Source organism: Ricinus communis, chromosome 9 (assembly GCF_019578655.1).
Source record: "Ricinus communis isolate WT05 ecotype wild-type chromosome 9, ASM1957865v1, whole genome shotgun sequence".
Lineage (NCBI taxonomy): Eukaryota > Viridiplantae > Streptophyta > Magnoliopsida > Malpighiales > Euphorbiaceae > Ricinus > Ricinus communis.
Genome location: NC_063264.1, coordinates 17,321,528 through 17,334,486, shown reverse-complemented (window position 1 = coordinate 17,334,486; position 12,959 = coordinate 17,321,528).

The window sequence follows — 12,959 nt, the reverse complement described above, 5'->3', positions numbered from 1 at the left end:
CTATTATAGAGTTATTTTCTCAGATTAATAAATATACACGTTTTACGGGTTATTTTTTTATATTGACAAATATACACCTTTTATGGGGTTGTTTTCTCATATTATAAAATTAACTCATTTAAGGGGTTGTTTTCTCATACTCACAAATATACCAAAATTATAAGGTTATTTTCTCCGATTGATAAATATTTTCATACTACCGGATTATTTTCTAATATTTATAAATATACCCCTGTTATGCGGTTGTTTTCTCATATTAACAAATTTATCCCTTCTACGAGCATGTTTTCTCAAACTCGTAATTACACAACTTTTACGGGGTTATTTTATGAGATTAATAAATATACACATTTTACGGTGTTATTTTTTTTATATTGATGAATATAACATTTTTATGGGATCATTTTTTTATATTAAATTATTAACACTATTATAGGGTTGTTTTCTCAAATTCATAAATATACACGTTTTACGGGTTATTCTCTTATATTAACAACATACCCCTTTTATGAGGTTGTTTTCTCGTGTTATAAAATTAACCACTTCTACAAGGCTGTTTTCTTATACTCACAATTACACTACTTTTACGGGGTTGTTTTTCATATTCATAAAAATACACGTTTTACTAGGTTATTTTCTTATATTGACAAAATATACCTCTTTTATGGGGTTGTTTTCTCATATTATAGAATTAACTCCTTTAAAGGGTTGTTTTCTCATGCTCACAAATATATCAAAATTACAAGGTTATTTTCTTTGATTGATAAATATCCCCGTATAAGGGGTTGTTTTCTAATATTTATAAATATACCCCTATTACGGGCCTGTTTTCTCAGATTCATAAATATACACGTTTTACGGGGTTATTTTCTTATATTGATAAATATACCACTTTACGTGGTCGTTTTCTCGTATTACATTATTAGCTTTATTATTGGGTTGTTTTCTCAACTTCATAAATATACACGTTTTACGAGTTATTTTCTTATATTGACAAATATACCCATTTTATGGGGTTGTTTTCTCATATTATTAAATTAACCCATTTAAGGGGTTGTTTTCTCATGCTCACAAATATACCACAATTACAGATTTATTTCCTCAGTTTCATAAATGTCTCCCTATTATGGGATTGTTTTAATATATTAAAAAATTTACCCGTTCTACGAGGCTATTTTCTTAGACTCGCAATTACAATACTTTTACAGGATTATTTTCTCATATTCAATAATATACACGTTTTTTACGGGGTTATTTTCTTATTTTGATAAATATATCCCTTTACGGGGTTGTTTACTGATATTATTAAATTAATCCATTTAAGGTGTTGTTCTCTCATACTCACAAATACACCAAAATTACGGGTTTATTTTCTTCGATTGATAAATATCCCTATATTACGGGATATTTTCTCATATTAAAAAATTTACAACTTCTACGAGGTTATTTTCTCATACGCGCTTTTACACTACTTTTATAGGGTTATTTTTTGAGATTCGTAAATATACACGTATTACCGGATTATTTTCTTTTATTAATAAATATACTACTTTTATGTAGTCATTTCCTCATTCTAAATTATTAGCACTATTATGGGATTATTTTCTCAAATTCATAAGCATACACGTTTTATGGGTTATTTTCTTATATTTACAAATATACCCCTCTTACGGGTTGTTTTCTCATATTATAAAATTAACCCATTTAAGGGGTAATTTTCTCATACTCACAAATATACCAAAATTATAGGGTTATTTTCTCTGATTCATAAATATACACGTATTATGGTGTTATTTTCTTATATTGATAAATATACCACTTTTACGAGGTCATTTTCTCATATTAAATTATTAGCACTCTTACGGGCTTGTTTTCTCATGTTACAAAACTTACCACTTCTACGAGTCTGTTTTCTCATATCAAAGATTTACCCATTCTACGAGGCTATTTTCTTAGAATCGCAATTACACTACTTTTACGGGGTTCTTTTCTGAAATTCATAAATACGCACGTTTTACGGGGTTATTTTCTTATACAGATAAATATACCACTTTTATGAGGTTGTTTTCTCATATAATAAAATTAACCTATTTAAGGGGTTATTCTCTCATACTCACAAATATACCAAAATTATACGGTTTCTTTCTCTGATTGATAAATATCCCCATATTACGGGGTTGTTTTCTAATATTTATAAATATACCCCGCTTACGGGGTTGTTTTCTAATATGAAAAAGTTTACCCCCTCTACGAGGCGGTTTTCTAATACTCACAATTACACTAGTTTTATGAGCGTTGTTTTCTCAAATTCATAAGTATACACGTTTTACATGGTTATTTTCTTATATTTATAAATATAACACTTTTACGGGGTCATTTTATCATATTAAATTATTAGCACTAATATGGGGTTGTTTTATCAAATTCATAAATATACACGTTTTATAGAGTTATTTTCTTATATCGATAAATATACCTCTTTTACGGGGTTATTTTCTCATATTATAAAATTAATCCATTTGAGAGGTTGTTTTCTCACATTCACAAATATACCAAAATTACGAGGTTCTTTTCTCCGTTTGATAAATATCCCCATATTACGGGGTTATTTTCTTATATTAAAACATTTACCCCTTCTACGAGACTATTTCCTCATACTCGCAATTACACTACTTTTACAGAGTTATTCTCTAAGATTCATAAATATACACGTTTTACGGAGTTTATTTCTTATATTGATAAATATACCACTTTTACGGAGTCATTTTCTCATATTAAATTATTAGTACTATTATGGGGTTGTTATGTCAAATTCATAAATATAAACGTTTTATAGGGTTATTTTCTTATATTGGCAAATATACCCCTTTTACGGGATTGTTTTCTCATATTATAAAATTAACCTATTTAAGGGGTTGTTCTCTCATACTCACGAATATACCAAAATTAAAAGGTTAGTTTTTTCGATTGATAAATATCTCTGTATTACAGGGTTATTTTCTAATATATATACATATACCCCTTTTACGGGGTTCTTTTATCTTATTAAAAAACTTACTGCTTCTACGAGGCTATTTGCACATATTAAAAATTTACCCATTCTGCGAGGCTATTTTCTCGCAATTCACTACTTTTACGTGGTTGGTTTCTCAGATTCATAAATACAAACGTTCTATAGGATTATTTTCTTATATTGACAAATATACCACTTTTACGAGGTCATTTTCTCATATAATAAAATTAGCCCATTTAAGAGGTTGTTCTCTCATAGTCTCAAATATACCAAAATTACATGGTTATTTTCTCCTATTGATAAATATCTCCGTATTACGTGGTTATTTTCTAATATTTATAAATATACCCCTCTTACGCGGTTATTTTCTCATATTAAAAAAATTTACCCTTTCTACGAAGCTGTTTTCTCTGACTTACAATTACGCTACTTTTATAGGGGTTGTTTTCTCAAATTCATGCGGCGTCGACTTTGGTGGACGGAGGAAGGAGTTCTGGCAAGATGAAGGCAGCCGAAATCTTAAGCTTTTTTGGCAAGTTCCGGTGAGGGATGGCCGATCAGAGGACATGTCCGGACTCCTCTCAGCTCAAGCTTTCCAATGGCATTGATTTTGCAACGATCAGATTCCGTTTGAAAATCGACGGTCGAGATCGTCCGTAAATTTCTCTGGATGATCGAGGGTCGGATCGAACGATCAGAAGCTAGAATCATCATCAGTGCGTTGTTTTGAGTCCGTAGGCTTGTTCGGATCGTCGATCGGACTCCAGCGGTTGGAGGCGAGTCGATCGAGTGATCAAGCGTCTCGGTAATTCTCTAGCTCGTAGATTTTAGAGTTTGTTGAGAAAAATTATGTGATTAATTATTGTGTTGAGCATTAAAAAAATATTTGAGGATGGTTAGTTAAAATATAAAATTTTCGGACCGTTTGCTCATGTCGTGATTTGTGATGTGTGGCGGAGTTGGGGAAAAAAGTGAAGTCTTGGTGACCCGACTCCCGTTAAATAATTTTTGAAATATTTGAAGTGTTTTTCTGGCAGGTCCTGGACTTGTTATACGGGGGGTAGACGTCCGTATTTAGGGGAGGTTCTACCGAATTTTCGGTAGAATTCTTCTGAGTCGAGAATCTTAGACAGTAATTCTAGGAATCTAGGTCTAGGGTTAATTGCCAAAGGTTTTACATTTACTAATTGAATTATTCCATGATTGGATAAATCTGTCAGTTCGGCTCGCTCCACCCGAGGCATCAGACCAGAGCTAGGAGGTCGTCAAAACTGTGAGTTAAAAGTCATATATCTGTTTACATGTGTCATGCTAAGGTCTTACGTAATAGTTCTCATTAAATGATTTAATATTTCAATTATTTATTTAATTACTATTCATATATGTATCATTTTCTGCATCAATGCTATTATGAATGCATGTTGACTTGGGATGAGACGACAGTAGAACATGCCGCCTGATGGATTGCATCAGAACCGCATGAGCACCGGTATGAATATGAGATAGATAGTAAAAGGTAAAATTTAAAAAGGTAAATTTAGGACTTGGCCTGGTCGAGTTTAACTCTCTAGGCTGAGTAGAGTGAGTTTGCTGGAGTAAAGGTCCCTGGTCGAGCATTGCTCTCTAGGCGCCAGTTCTGTTGGAATGAGAGAGCCGAAAGGCTAAGACTGATTAGTAACAGGGATTAGGGTTCTACTGAGGTACTCCGGTCCGTAGTATGTAAAATTCATTTTATAAGAAGCATGGCATGACACGTGTTTTTGCATGACTTAATATTTTATTTTAAATTAAACAAATGTGTTATTGAAGTGTTTGTATTGATTTTGGATATATGATTTTAACTCACTCTCGAGACTGACAGTCTCAATTTCACTATTTTTCAAGTGTTGTTAGGTTTTCTGCAGTTTCTTTCATTTAGCAGCCCGATTCCTTCATCTTCGGGTTAAATGTAACTTATTTTATTAGTATATGTTGACTTTTAAAATTTATAGAATCTCCGCAGTAGAAATTTTAGATTTATAATTTTGTAATGGCTTGTAAATTCAGGTCTTGCCTATTCATGCTGGCAGACCAAATTTTAAATATAGTATCTGATGGCTAAGGGTTTATTATGGAAATGTGCTAATGGTTAGAGTCCGGGTTGTAGTTTGATTGAGTTAGTGAACGGTCAGGCTTACTATGGGATTTGGTGGCCTTACACCTACCTATTCCCTAGTGCAGGTCACTGGCCCACAGATCGGGTCGTGACATTTTCTCATATTATAAAATTAACCCATTTAAGGAATTGTTTTCTCATACTCACAAATATACCAAAATTACGGGGTTATTTTCTTCAATTGATAAATATCCCCGTATTATAGGGTTATTTTCTAATATTTATAAATATACCACTCTTACGGGATTATTTTCTCATACTAAAAAATTTACCCCTTCTACAGTGCTGTTTTCTTAGACTTGCAATTACACTACTTTTACGGAGTTGTTTTCTCAGATTTATAAATATACATGTTTTACGGAGTTATTTTCTTATATTGATAAATATACCACTTTTACGAGGTTGTTTTCTCATATTAAATTATTAGCACTATTATGGGATTGTTTTCTCAAATTCATAAATGTACACGTTTTGCGGGGTTATTTTTTTATATTGACAAATATACCCCTTTTACGGGTTATTTTCTCATATTATAAAATTAACCCATTTAAGAGGTTGTTTTTCCATACACACAAATTGTAACACCCGGAATTTTTATATATTTAATAATGAGTTTTTATTTAAGTTAATTTTAGCTTTATTTTTATTCGGTTTAATTGGAATGATTTAAATACAAATTTTGAATTTTTATGTTAGACAAACAAATGAGTTATTTTCCATATCCAATTAGTTTGATTTTTAAGGAGTTAATTAAATAAATTATTTGAGGAATAAATTATATTTTTATTTGGTTATTCAAAATTTTCCCAAATGTATATATATATAAATAAAATTATATATTGGAAAATTATGATAGAAATTGTAAGGGATGTTTTTATAAAAGAATTTTGAGAAAATTGGTATTATAATTGATTAGTAGTATTAAATTTTGAGTTGGAAATTTATTATTTAATTTAATTGTGTGTAGGATTTAATTGGAGGATTATTTTGGAATAATGATTAAAAGTATAATTTTATTTTTGTGAGGGTTTAATGGAAATTTGTGAGTTTGGTATTTTCGTAAATAAATATATCGGTCAGGGGTATTTGTGTAATTGTATATTTTCAATAATTTGGTTTTGGCCCAAATTAATTAGTTAAGGGCTTAATTGAAAGGATAAAAGAAAGTTTAGGGGTTAAATTGAAATTCTGTAGGATGAGATTGTAAGTAATTAAGGAAGTTGAGGTACCAAATTGTAATAAGGAAAAGTTCGGGGGCTAATGTCGATATTGAAAGGAATAGGATCGGGAGAGAGAGAAAGAGGGTGATGGCCGAAGAAGAAGAAGAGTAAGGCGGCGGCGTGCGTTGTCGGTGGCGCATGTGCGGGGTGGTGGAGAAGCAGGCTCGACTCCGTTCGGCGGTGTTGGCGGCCAAGTCGAGTGGCGATCGGCTCCTCTCGGCAAGGGCTCTCTTCGGCGGCGATGGCGGCGCTGGGGTGGCCGGAGTTGCAAGATCCGGCAAAGTGAAATTTAGAGTGGCAGCCGGCATTTTTCAGCTTTTCCGGCGAGCTCTGGCGGAGGATGGACGATCAAATGACGTATCCCGACTCTCCTCAGCTCAAGCTTCGCGATGGCACTGGTTTTGTGGCGATCGGGCTTCGTTTGCAAATCGACGGCCGAGATCGTCCGTAAATCTCTCCGGATGACCGGGTGTCAGATCGGAAAATCAAAAGTGGGGATCGTCGTCAGCGCGTTGTTTCGAGTCCGATGGTGAGTTCGGATCGTCGATCGGACTCCGGCGGCTGGAGGCGAGTCGACCGAGCGATCAAGCATCTCAGTAATTTTTCTCTGGCCCGTAATTTTGGAAATTCTTGGTTTAATTGTGTGTCTATTGGATTATATTGAGTATTTGATGATATTCGTGAGTCAAAAATAATTGTCGGTCAGTTTGCCTGCCTCGTATTTTGTGTTGTGTGGCGGAGTTGGGAAATAGTGAAGTTTGGGGACCCGACTCCCGTTGTTTGAATTGTTGGAATTTTGAAGTGTTTTTCTGGCAGGTCCTGGACCCATTTTTATGGGGGGTAATGTCCGTGTTATAGGGGAGGTTCTGCCGGATTTTCGGTAGAATTTTCCCGAGTCGAGATTCTTAGACAGTCAGTCCTAGGAGTCTAAACCTAGGATTAATGATCGATTGTTTCAGCATTTTGATAAATTATTTTCCATGACTAGATTATCTGTTTGTTTGGCTCGCTCCAACCGAGGCACCGGAGCAGAGCTAGGAGGTCGCCCAATTCTGTGAGTTAAAGTCATTTAATCATTGTACTATTGCTAAGTCTGATTTTAATATGCTATTTTAGAATTTGTGCTTAATATGACTATTAGTATCGCAAAATAAATAATTTCACTTGATTATTAATTATTGGAAATAATATAAATATTATTATTAGTAACGTTATACTAATACATATACTATTATTTTTCGACACGAATTGCATGTTGCCTTACCCTAGATTTTTAATCTTTATTTCGAGATGTGTTGAATGATTTCATTAGACAATGATATTTATTAAATGTGATGATTGCGTCTTGGGAAATGTGGCTTTCGTAGAACATGCCACCTGGTGTGTTACATCAGGACCGCGTGCGCACCGGTAATGATCATGGATATAAGATTATTATGGATTTGTTTGCCCTGATCGAGCATTGCTCTCTGGGCTGAGTTTAGTTGATTGCCGGAGTTAAGGTCCCTGATCGAGCAACGCTCTCTGGGCGTCGGCTCATTTGGAATTCAAGTGTTCAGGCTGGAGGTAAGGATCCTAATCGAGCTTGCTCTCTGGGCGCCAGACCTGTTGGATTAAGAGAGCCGAAAGGCTACTAGAATTTGGGGTTAGGGTTCTACTGAGCCACTCGTCCCATAAAAGTAAAAATATATTTTATTTATTTATTTATTTATATTTGTATTTATTTATTTTTTATGGTATGATTATAGTATGATTGGTATTTATGTGCATGGTTTGATACACTGATTTGAATAATTAATATTTTTTGTGAAGACTGCAATTGTCTCTAGATTATTTGATTTTAACTCACTCTCGAGACTGATAGTCTCAATTTACTTTTTTTTTCAGATGCGTGACTGTTAGTCTTCCCGCGACTCTTATTCAGTAACCCGACTCCTTCATCATCGGGTGATGTATTTGATTTGGTATGTAAATTGGTAAATCTTAGATTCTCCGCAGTAGTAATAGTAGATGTATCAGTTGTAAATTTTATGAGTTTCGGGTCTCGCCTAATTTTTCTGGCAGACCGAAGTATTTATGTAGAATGTAACTATTAAGATAATTTATGGCTTTAATAATATTAATTTGAGATGAGATTTGATTGAGTTAGTGAGTTTCAGGCTTACTACGGGATTCAGTGGCCTTAAGCCTACCCATTCCCTAGTGCCGGTCACGGGTGGGGTCGTGACACAAATACACCATAATTACGAGGTTATTTTCTCTGATTGATTAATATCCCTATATTACGAGGTCATTTTCTAATATTTATAAATATACCCCTCTTATGCGGTTGTTTTCTCATATTAAAAAATTTACCTCTTCTATGAGAGTGTTTTCTCAAACATGCAATTACACTACTTTTACGGGGTTGTTTCCTCAGATTCATAAATATACATGTTTTTAGGAGTTATTTTCTTATTCATAAATATACCCCTTTTACGGGATCGTTCTCTCATATTAAATTATTAGCACTATTATGGGGTAGTTTTCTAAAATTTATAAATATACAAATTTTACGGGGTTATTTTCTTATATTGACAAGTATATCCCTTTTACGAGGTTGTATTCTCATATTATAAAATTAACTCATTTCAGGGGTTGTTTTCTCATACTCACAAGAATACTAAAATTATGGGGTTATTTTCTTCGATTGATAAATATCCTCGTATTACGGGGTTGTTTTCTAATATTTATAAATATACCCCTCTTACGGGGTTGTTTTCTCATATTAAAAAATTTATCCTTTCTACGAGGCTGTTTTCTTAGACTTGCAATTATACTACTTTTCTGAAGTTGATAAATATACCACTTTTACGGGGTCATTTTCTCATATTAAATTATTAGCACTATTATGGGGTTAGTTTCTCAAATTCATAAATATACACGTGTTACGGGGTTATTTTCTTATATTGACAAATATACTCATTTTACAGGATTGTTTTCTTATATTATAAAGTTTACCCATTTAAGGCATTGTTTTCTCATACTCACAAATATAACAAACTTACAGGGTTATTTTCTCCAATTGATAAATATCCCCGAATTATGGGGTTGTTTTCTCATATTAAGAAATTTACCCCTTCTAAGAGGTTGTTCTCTCATACTCGCAATTACACTATTTTTACAGGGTTGTTTTCTCGGATTCATAAATATACACATTTTACGGGGTTATTTTTTTATATTGATAAATATACCTCTTTTACGGGGTCGTTTTCTCATATTAAATTATTAGCACTATTATGGGATTGTTTTATCAAATTCATGAATATACACGTTTTATGGGATTATTTTCTTATATGGACAAATATACCCTTTTTACGGGATTGTTTTCTCATATTCTAAAATTAACCATTTAAGGGGTTGTTTCCTCATACTCACAAATATACCAAATTTACGTGGTTATTTTTCCCGATTGATAAATATTACCGTATTACGTGGTTGTTTTCTAATATTTATAAATCTACCCCTCTTACGGGGTTGTTTTCTGATATTAAAAATTTTACCCCTTCTATGAGGCTGTTTTCTCAGACTCGCAATTACACTAGTTTTACGAGGTTGTTTTCTCATACTTACAAATATACCATAATTACGGAGTTATTTCCTCATATTTATAAATATCCTCGTATTACTTGTATGTTCTCACATATTAAAAAATTTACCCCTTCTACGAGGCTGTTTTTTAGACTTGCAATTACACTACTTTTACAAGGTCGTTTTCTCAAATTCATAAATATACATGTTTTACAGAGTTATTTTCTTATATTGATAAATATACCACTTTTACGGGGTCGTTTTCTCATATTAAATTATTAGCACTATTATGGGGTTATTTTTTTAAATTTATAAATGTACACGTTTTGTCTGGTTATTTTCTTATATGGATAAATATACCCCTTTTACGGGTTATTTTCTCATATTATAAAATTTAACCCGTTTAAGAGATTGTTTTCTCATACTCACAAATACACCATAATTACGGGGTTATTTTCTCCGATTGATAAATATCCCCGTATTACGAGGTCATTTTCTAATATTTATATTGATACGAACCAAATTAGCACAACGAATCCTACTCCAACAAGGAGTCTTGATGATGCAAATCCTACTAGCTCAAGGAATTCTAATCCAATAAGGAGTCCTTACTCAACTTGGAATCCTAATCCTGCAAGGAATCTTGATGATATTAGGAGTTTAAGCAACGAAAGGAACTCTAATTCAACTACAAGTCATAGTTCGATTGAAATTGCAAGTCAATGAGCTTATCCAAGACATTTGGGCTAAGGACACATTAAGGCTTGATGAATTGGATTTAAGTCCAAGGCTCATTAATCTAATTCAATTTATTGGGCTTGAATGAATTTAATTGGGCTTAAAAAGACCAAAGAAGCTGAATTGAAGCATATGAAGACTTTGGGCCTAACTTGGCTTATGTTATGAGGCCCATCTATATGACTTATGTAAATTAAGGTTTTATGGCTTATTTTGGGCGCCACACATGTATTTTAACCTAATTAGGACTTTATTTATGTTATCTCTTGTAGTTAGGAAGGTTATCTTTATCCTAGATTAGATGTAAATTCTTATTAGTTAAGTAAGAGTTCTATTATTACTAAGACTTTAGATATTTCTTTAGAACATGTAAAATTCATGGGCCTTTAGTAGATTATGATTAATTAAAGTTTTTACTTCCTTTCAAGCCAAAATTGCTTATATCTTGTGTTTTTGTTTGAATGCAAAACTTACTTATCAAGGAGTTGATATATTCTTGTGTCGTATTTAGGATTAGGGTTTAAGGGACTTAGTTTTCCTTAGGTTCTAATTCTTGATCATCTTTCTAAGTAATCTGTCTTCTAACCTTTCTTAGGGGCTGAACCGAATTGGTTCTTGGGGTTTTCATGTTAATGTGTTGTGGGTCCACAATTCAAAAGGGGTTCTCAAGCTTATTCATGGAGGTTCCATATCATATATATATACACCCTTCTAACGCGGTTGTTTTCTCATATTAAAAAATTTACCCCTACTACGAGGCTGTTTTCTCAGACATGCAATTACACTATTTTTAGAGGGTTGTTTTTTTGGATTCATAAATATACATGTTTTAGGGGGTTGTTCTCTTACATTGATAAATATACCAGTTTTATGGGGTCGTTTTCTCATATTTAATTATTAGCAGTATTATGGGGTTGTTTTCTCAAATTTATAAATATACACGTTTTACGAGAATATTTTCTTATATTAACAAATATATCCCTTTTATTGAGTTGTGTTCTCATATTATAAAATTAACCCATTTAAGGTGTTGTTTTCTCATACACACAAATATACCACAATTACGGGGTTATTTTCTCATATTCATAAATATCTCCGTATTACGAGGTTGTTTTCATATATTAAAAAATCCACCCCTTCTACGAGGTTGTTTTCTCATATTAAAAAAATTTACCGCTTCTACGAGGGTGTTTTCTTAGACTCGTTTTTATACTACTTTTACGGGGTTGTTTTTCATTCATAAATTTAGAAGTTTTATGTGGTTATTTTCTTATATTGATAAATATACCACTTTTACATGGTTGTTTTCTCATATTAAATTATAGAGTTGTTTTCTCAAATACATAAATATACACGTTTTACGGAGTTATTTTCTTATATCTACAAATATACCCCTTTTACACGATTGTTTTCTCTTATTATAAAATTAATACATTTAAGGGGTTCTTTTCTCATATTCACAAATATACCAAATTTACGAGGTTATTTTCTCCGATTGATAAATATTCCCGTATTATGGGCTTGTTTTCGTATATTTATAAATATACCCCTTTTACCAGATTGTTTTCTTATATTAAAAAATTTACCCCTTCTACGAGGTTGTTTTCTTAGACTCGCATTTACACTGCTTTTATGGAGTGGTTTCTGAGATTTATAAATATGCACGTTTTACGGAGTTATTTTCTTATATTGATAAATATACTATTTTTACGGGGTCATTTTCTCATATTAAATTATTAGCACTATTATGGGCTTGTTTTCTCAAATTCATAAATATATATGTTTTACAGAGTTATTTTCTTATATTGACAAATATACCCCTCTTACGGGGTTGTTTTCTCATATTGTAAAATAATCCATTTAAGGCATTATTTTCTCATACTCACAAATATACCAAAATTACTATATTACGAGGTTATTTTAACATTTTAGAAAATTTATCCGTTCTACGATGTTGTTCTCTTAGACTCGCAATTACACTATTTTTACGGGATTGTTTTCTCAAATTCATAAATATACACGTTTTACGAGGTTAATTTCTTATATTGATAAATATACCACTTTTACGGGGTCGTTTTCTCATATTAAATTATTAGTACTATTATGGTGTTGTTTTCTCAGATTCATAAATATACATGTTTGACAGGGTTATTTTCTTTTATTGATAAATATACCCCTTTTACCGGGTTGTTTTCTCATATTTTAAAATTAATCCATTTAAGAGGTTGTTTTCTCATACTCACAAATATACCAAAATTATGCG